Below are 9,080 nucleotides of genomic sequence, written 5' to 3'. Positions count from 1 at the left end.
AGCAGAGGTTGGAGCTGGTACGACGCAGTATAGGCGTTAAGCGAGGAGGATGGATGCGATGCACGACATCCATAGAAGGTTTGCACGTGATCTCACCCAGGCACTTGGGACTGTATTCAGAGCCACAGGTTTTGACATTCAGTGGCCATTATTTGGTGAGGACTCCGTGTATCCACCTCCAGACACGCCTGAAACTCCACCCGTTGAGGGTGATGATCCTGATTCAGGATAGGTATGCCTGATTCCTTACTATTACCTTCACTGAGGACAGTGAATATTTTAAGTTCGGGGGTAGTAATTGAAGGAATATGTTTTGTGTGAGTCGCATATAGTTTGCATATTCATGATAGTTTAGTGCATATAGTTGCATATTTTCCATGTAGTAGTTTTTTTATTTTTTGTAGTTTTTATGATAGTTTGTGCATATAGTTTCATGCATTTGCATTATAACATGATCCCTTAGAAGATTTTGCTGATTGATTTGTGATGTTGATGCTAGTGTAGTGATGTCGTATTTAGTGATGTTAAATCTTATTAGTTGATTTGCATGCTAGAGACAATTGTATTTCACTAAATCTTATAGGTTGCTTGAGTGCTAGATCATGGTCATGGTTTGTTTGTTTGTCAAGGTTTAATCGCTTATTTATATTTAGAATTTAGGATATTCTCTTAGTAATAAATTAACATGGATATTTAAAAAACTGGAGAAAATTAGATTTCATTGCTAGTTTTGTGGCTAGGTGTCAATTGGCTAGTAGCCGGCTCATATTTATATGAGTAGTCTAGGGTTGAGCGAGATGGAGCGAAACACACTCGTTCAGAAATTTGGAAAAAAAAGAAAAAAATATATATATAAGTGTTATGTAAAATTTATCACGAGTGGCCTCTTTAGTACTCGAGTTATTAAGTTCTTAGGGGACTTTGTGCCTAGTGACCTAAGGCTTTTATAATCTGGGATCCGCTAACCTAACACTCGCTACATGGGTGCTATTGTATAAGTCTTTTGTGGACCTCACTCATTGCACGGTCAAATAAGCATATTTGTGTTGTTTTATTTTGAATAAAAGCATGAATCCATGTAAACCTCGATATAAGAATTGAAGTGTTATAAGTTATTTTAAATCTAGCTTTTATTCTATTTATAACCTTGCGACTGCTTTGATGAGTAGTGAGTCATGATTATTGATCTAGTTGCGCTAGTATATCTGTAAGCAGTTGCACACACGCACGTCTCTGGTTTGTAGATTGAATTGTGAGGTTTGATTGATCTTTATGTGAATAACTACATTTGTTGAGATGTTGCTGTTGATTGGTTTAGTTATTCTACGGGTCGAGAAAAGAAATCCTGATTCTATTGGGCTTTTGATCCATAAGACTTCTACTCTGCATGGGGCTGCTATATATACATAAATAAGCTCATTTTTTATAAAGAGACATACCAAAGCACAAAGAGAAGGCATAAGAAGACCGTTTTAGCACAATTCAACCAAGGCGAAGAAGATCTAGTTTTAACTTGTGATTCTTTGTTTAAGTTGTAACGATGTATGCTAGTTTTCTTATTCTTGAACCTATACTCATGTTTTGTACTTTATTTATTATTCGTTTATAAAGACTACATTTATTATACCATGCTTTCATCAGAATCCACGTTGATGATGAGTCCGATTATGAGCTAATCGTTATCGTGGGGTTCTAACGGATTTATTTATGGATTCTTTAGTTGATTTGTTTTGATACCTTAGTGTGTGGTGATTGTATGATAATCTAGTATTGGTTGTGTTTATTCGTCTTATGAGCGTCGCGAACTTGTAAGATAGTGTGTTAATTCTTAATGAAGCAAAAGTGAATTTAAGGGTTTAGAACTTGTCATGCTAGCATAGGTTCATGTGTTATTGTTATGCATGATTTGTAGGCAATTTTAATCATCTTACTTGCCTTATGTAATCACGATAGATAACTTGTGCACTAAACCGTTATGTTGTCAACTTCTATAGACATATAGGGTCTCAATATAATTGGTGTATATTCAACTTTTATCTCTTTTGTGGATGTCTGGCAGTATGGTATTCGTGCAACGAAACTTGGCGTTTATCAGTTTCGTGTTATCTGATTAGTGTCATCACCATTACATGTTAAGGTTAAGAACGAAAAGGCTATTGAATGAAGTACCTAATGAAGTTAGAATCCCATCTTTGTGTTATATATTATTCAACTCTCTTTACTCTCTTTAGTTAATGTTCTCTAGTATAATTCTCAATAGCTAATTTTAGTATAATCAAAACTCAAATTGTTATTGCATTGAATAATAACCATATCATTGTTGCATAAGTGCATAAATTACAAACTTAACCTAAACCAGTCTCTGTGTGAACGAATATGATTTATATCTTATACTACTTGCGAACGCGTATACTTGCGTGAATTTTAGCGCATGTTTAGCGACTAACACCAATCTGAGTCGCCTCTTGGCGACTAGTCCATGTCGCCGCCTGGTGCCTACTCAGTTCGCCGCCTGACTACTAGTCTGTGTCGCCGCCTAGTAACGCTTGATCCCAATTTCACTTGGCTGCCTAGCGAATCAGAACCCAAAAATTTTATCTAGCCTAAGGGTCCTTAAACACCTTAGCAGTTTCCCTATCACCAAGAACCCACTTAGAATCTTTTTCCAGTGCTTCCTTAACTTGTGATAACCCTAACCAGATGTAGCCCCTCCTTCTTGTAGCTTCAAACAAGGTAGTATTTGTAAAGTATTTGGTTTTGAATACTTCACACAACTAAAAAGTTATGGTTACTTATAAAATTTCAACAGTGTTTACCAATCGCAAATTAAATTCATACAAGTTTCTAAACCTCAACCCTCCCAGAGTCTTTGATATATTTATATTTTTTCAAAACAGTCATTTAATTCCTTTCCTGCAAACATCATTCGATCCCCGGTAAAAAATGTTCATCATTCTTTAATATTACTTACATTTGATGTGATTTAGGAATTAGAAAATATGACATTGCATACGATGGAACTGCTTGAACTACATTATGTAAAAGAATAGTATTTCCTGTCTTGTACAAACATTTCATATTCCATCTTTAGATTTTATTTCACATACCATCCTTCAAAAACTATACGAAAATTTAGTGTTTGTATTTATCTTTTTAGTACACGATACGAAAATACACGAACACGAAAGTACACGACCGAGATTTAGTGTCGGTTTTGTATTTGCCCTTCGAGTACACGACATAACACGAAATATACGACAATAATAAATAGTATAATTAATAATTTTTATAATAAAAATATGAATATTCTTTATAAATATATACACATTTAATTTATAATATTACTTAATTTTATAATATTGTTTATAAATGTGATATAAATAAATACTTTTAATATATTTTGTAGAAATTTTACCTAAAAATGTAATATTTTTATTTATATAATTATTTATTTTAATTAATATTTAAATTTAAAATTACACGAATACACGACAGTAAACGACACAAAACGAAAGTACACGAACATGAAAGTACACGAAGCCTAAACATGTCAGTTTTGTGTTTAACATTCAAGTACACGAAACACGAAAATACACGACATGAAATTACACAACACGAACGAATTGCCAGGCCTAATTATACCCATCAGCCCCAAATATTTGAACTCGTACCTTTTAACCCCGAATGTATGATATTTTGTACCTTTTAACCTTTTTACTGTTACTGGTATAAATTGAAGGGGTAAAAAAGACATTTACCCTCTGAATTGTATCGTTACGGGTTCATTTTTATTATCTTGAGGGTGAAAATGTACATTTCTTAGATATTTATTATATCTATTAGCCCTTAAAGTATGTTATGATGTACCTTTTAACCTTTAAGATATGAGAAATGTACTTTTCAACCCTGAAGATATACACTACACCATTTTTGACCTGTAGCAACACAAAAAAAAAGTGTTAAAATGGCCAAAAAGTGTTATCTAAAGCAAAAACACGAGCTATGGTTACATTTTTTGAAAACTTGGGGGTGTTGGATTGGCCCCTGCTACAATAGGTGTCTACGGTTACACTTTTTGAAATTTTGGTAACACCTCTCGATATGTTATAGTAGAGTACCTATAGTTACATTTTCTATTTCTATGGTAACAAGTTGAAAGTGTAAACAAAGTTCTGTTGCAACACGCCTTATCTTTTAGTAACACCAAAAATATATTGGAATAGACTTTTTTGTAACACCATATTTGCTATTGTAACACTCAATTCAATCTTTTGGTAACATTTTTATATCTTATTGTAACATTCTTTTTTAACATTCTGGTATTTATTGTAACACTTTTTCTAATTTTTACTAACATAAATATATCAATCGGTCACACTTGAAACACTAAAAACTTAAATACAATATTTAACTTAAAAACTCAAATTAAAGTTCAAATTCAACACAATACAAAGTTCCAAATCACATATGTGGGAGGAGTTTTATACACGCCATTAATGTTTATAAGTATAGAACATAACTAGAACTCCGACCACAATGTCGAGTTCAGATTACAGAATACTGGTTTGTATTTACAGAGAACTTGTAACGTTAATGAGGTAACCTCTGCCATTGTAACTATATCTGGAATTACGCCTTGAGTCTGGAAACCCCAGTAGTGACTTCCTGTTCGACCAAATCCAGTTTGCACCTCATCCGCAATGCAGAGACCATCAGCCTTTCGTACAATGTCATAAACCAATTTTAAGTATCCCAAAGCCAGTCCAACTGCTCCCCCGGCTCCCTACAATTGTCAAAATGATGATATGTTGTCAGATAAACATCCCAACCCACATCAATTTCTTATGTATACAAGTAGAAATATGCTTTAATACTGAACAAATTGATTGCCTGACCTGAATGGTTTCGGCAATAAAATCAGCTACATTACTAACAAGATGTTTCAGGGGGATACCAGCATCCACAAGGGCTGTGCAAGCTGCATTTATAAATTAGAAAGAGTTCATCAATTGTCTGTGAAGGAAAAAGTTAGTTTTAGAACTCAGAAAATGCAGCAAATTCTATGATCGAATGAAAACAATGGGAGCACGAGCTGTAACTAAATTAGCAGCAAACAGATTTTCACAACTAGTCTTATTTTATTACAATTATGCTTCAACTTAAAGAATGGAAAGTGGTACCTTAATTCCAGAAGCATACTGGTACTGAAATTCGGAATCATCCTGTAGATTTGAATAGAGAGCAGATAAATAACATGAATTAGTTTCAATAGAAGTGCATTCTTACAATTTAAAGAGAGATCTAAACATTTGAACTGAATTTAAATTAAGCTCCATTTTAGGATCTAAACATTTGAACTAAAGTGTATATATTTTATCAATTCGGTGTATATATTATGATACGATCTTTTAAAAAAAATACCTGAAAGAAATCGCTTCACCAATTATTCTACAAACACATTAGCATACCAATTAATTCAGAAGTGAAAGTAATGGACATACCCTCCACCTAGCATCTGTACTTGTAGACACATATCATCTACCACAACTCTCATTTGCTCATCAAATTAAGTTTCTTCAACAGTCAACAATCTGAATTTGCAAAAACAAGAATCATAAAAACTAATCTCCAACCTTAACTATGATATATTTTCAAGGCACAAGTCTATTTAATACAAGATTCTTGGAGTTTAACCACATTATGTTGCAATATTACCAATCTTTTTATGATAATTAATCTTATAAAGGATTATCACTTCAAATAATTTAAGCATTGAAGAAAAAATTAACCAAATTTAATAGGAAAGTTTTAAAGAAATTAAGAAACAAAAAAAAAAGATTAGACAGACAAAGTAATAAACAGAAAATGAGATCAAAATTAGAGTGAAAATAAGGCTTACAGACATGAAGGTCTAAATATTAACCATCAAAATAAATAAAAAAAACTTAAAACTATAAGCATATATGGAACATAAACAGATGACATGCATACAAAGATTCACCAGAACATACATAGGAAAAAGAAGAAACTTACAAAGAATTTGTCTGGTCAAAACTTCAAAAAACACCATAAGACCATCCATTCTCACAACACAAACTCTTCAGAGCTTTTTTAACAACTGAATCACCTTGTTCTATACACATTTTCACAGATCAAACCCAAAAATACAGCTCATTCTTCTTTAAAATTCAAATTTTCATCTACTAATCTTCCTATGCGCAAACAATTGCAAAATCAGCAGACTGAGTAAACAACAAGTATGGTCTTGACCATACACAGACCAACCTAAACAGACAAAACTAATTAACAAAACTCACAAGTAAACCTGCAAACCAGAAGTGTAAACAAAGTAATGTCTAGTTCTACTGTTCACCCCACCATCCTCTAAATAAGGTTTCCATCAAAAAGCATATAAACAAAGTAAGATGCATACGATACCATCAGTTTTGGTGCAGAACATGGAATTAAAATATTGATTTATATTCTTTTGGTGTTATTATATAGGAATAGGTATACCGTTGATTATAACTAATTATAAATTATAATTATATTGGAACAAAGAATGAAATACAGAGAAAATGCAGATGTTTATTTCTTGCAACTTAACAAATGAAAAAACGTATAAGATGATTTTTAATGTAGCATATCACAAACATAGCTAAAAACTAGGAACTATATCCTACAAACTTGATAAGACCTCCACTTATTCAAATTACTTCCTAATAAAAAATGTAAGCAGTCATATTACCACTTCAACTAACAGGCCTGACTATCAAACCTGGAAACAAATGACTAGAATAACAATAATATAAATTAAGACAAAGTTTAGATTATTTCCCAACTAAATTCAACAAACACCTTATTATCTTCATTTTCCTCTTTCGAAATAACCCTTTACCCCTTATTATAATACACACAAATCAGAGAACTTACCCGGCACACTTTAAAAAAGCTCCAATTTGAGAAGAGAAAGGAAGAACCCGACTACTAGATACCGAATTTACTCCAAGAAAGTGGCTGCTAGAACCCATTTGCTGAACTGAGAAAAAAATCGCAATCTACAAACCCTAATTACGGTCTTCAATCTCTGGTCCCATATGACCCCGACTAAGAAACCCAGTATTCCTAATTTAAAACCCTAATTTCCCCAACTAAGAACCCATCGAGATTGTTTCTTGATAAAATGTTTTGATAGAGTAATATTTGTGAGTGTATAAGAGAGTTAGTGGGTCAAAATTTGGTTTTTTAAATTAAAAAATAAAAAGAGCGGGTCAAAATTTTATTGTTGGGCGGTTTAAAATTTTGTCAAATTTGGGCAAAATTTTGGCCCATCATTATTACCGCCTAAATATTTAGGTCTGTGGCAACACTAATTATAATATTAATACTAACACTATATTTTGTGTTAGCATAGCAATTTATTTATGTCTATGATAACATCGGCTATTCTCTGTTGCAACACAAAAAAAAAGTGTAACCTAAGATCAAAATTTAGTGACTTAAGACAACATTTTTGCTTGTAATACCAAAAAATATGTTGCTACAGGTCAAATATAGTGTACTGATAATAAATGTACCTTTTAACCATTAACAATATAACTCAGAGCAGAATAAAATATGTTTTTAGTCTCTCCAATTTATACCGGTAATGGTAAAAAAAGTTAAAAGGTGCCAAATTTTATATCTTGAGAATTAATAGGTATAAATATTTATGACTGATGTATATAATGTTATATATTTGAGGGGTCAAAAGTTTATTGATGATTGATAAATATAAAAAGTAGTGTATTGACCCTTTTGATAGCAACCAATTCGTTGAGCGGCACTCAGAAGCTATCCAATATCTGAAATCATCAACTAATTTGCTACACAAAAATACAAGAGATATATAGATTTGTGTGGGTTTTATTGGCAGGTATTGAGCCCACGTATGAAGATTAAACTCTACGCATATAAAATTGCTGGTACCGTCTTTACTTATCCTCTATATTGAGTTGTCTTTTCAATCATATAAATTTAAAATATGGGAAGAATGAAGAATCTACAAGTCTATCTAAAAATACTAAAATTGTATATAAATTCATGATGGGAAACTTCTTTGTGTGTATTTTTTTATAAATGGTCGGATTGATAGACCAATTATTCAACTAAAACCGATTTTTTTCTAAGTAAAGATCATTTCAATAATCACTTCACATTAGCAGTTTCTAGATCATTTCAACTTGACATACATCGCCTTCTCCTTGGATTTGATTGATCGAATAATTTATTAACTTTTCTCTATATAATTCTTTTACGACCCCCAAAATTTAAGTTAATTAAAGAAAATGAAAAATAGAAAAGTCTATACAATAGCATGAGAAAGAGGGACAACACATTACGTTTTAAATTCTTGTTGAGTAGCAAAAAAAAATTCCTGCCAAATATATTCATGAGCTTACAATCATTACATTTTTGGAAATTATCAATATATTAAGTTTTCTAAATAATTTTCCTAAATTTAAATTTTTCTAAAACCATTTCAAAAAATGCAACTAAAAACAAGCATATGCAATTTCTTTTTCATTTTTCAAAAGAATAATTTAAACTGTTTTTGGTTGGATTTGATTTAACCTAAAACTTGTTAAACAAATTCAATTAAATATGATTATAATTACTAAATCTTAGAATTTATTTGTGGCTGATTTTCAATTACGAGGTTACAAATTTTTCAAAGAATGGTAATTTTGAAAATAATTTTTACCTTTCAAAAAAATAATTAAAACAATGTATTTTTAAAAAAGAGTTCATATTTTTGACAAACCTTACATTTTTTATAATCTTTATATCCTTAGTGAACAATTCACTATTCCAATATGTAAAAGAGGGCATATAAATTCTTTAATCGCCAATTCACTTTTCCGGGTTGGAAAATGGTACCATTTGGTATGGTATACTATATGTTACTATTTCAATTTGATAATACAACAGATTTGTTTAAAAAGAATGTAAAACACTTCTTTTATTTTTTTTTGTTTAGAAAGAACAACACACATTTCCCTCCCTTGCTCTCTTTAAAAGGCTGCTTCCCAAGTCCCAAT

The 9,080-nt window shown here is 31.5% G+C and overlaps 1 long non-coding RNA gene across 4 annotated transcripts; it reads right to left on the bottom strand.

Annotated features, from left to right (window-relative positions):
- Positions 1-4,406: 4,406 nt before the first annotated feature.
- On the bottom strand, positions 4,407-7,237 carry LOC141665010 (uncharacterized). Of its 4 annotated transcripts, none has more exons than XR_012552065.1 (6): positions 6,934-7,237; positions 6,034-6,212; positions 5,502-5,591; positions 5,181-5,222; positions 4,896-4,978; positions 4,407-4,783 (listed from the first exon to the last, which is right to left on the bottom strand). It is a non-coding gene; the product is annotated as an uncharacterized LOC141665010 (long non-coding RNA). The 4 variants fall into 4 exon arrangements; XR_012552066.1 differs by having other exon boundaries at positions 6,034-6,133; positions 6,934-7,225; XR_012552063.1 differs by lacking the exon at positions 6,034-6,212 and having other exon boundaries at positions 6,934-7,214.
- Positions 7,238-9,080: the final 1,843 nt, after the last annotated feature.

The sequence above is a fragment of the Apium graveolens genome, chromosome 1 (genome assembly GCF_009905375.1).
Source record: "Apium graveolens cultivar Ventura chromosome 1, ASM990537v1, whole genome shotgun sequence".
NCBI lineage: Eukaryota > Viridiplantae > Streptophyta > Magnoliopsida > Apiales > Apiaceae > Apium > Apium graveolens.
Note: the sequence above shows the minus strand (reverse complement) of the source record. Positions and strands in the feature narration are given on the sequence as shown.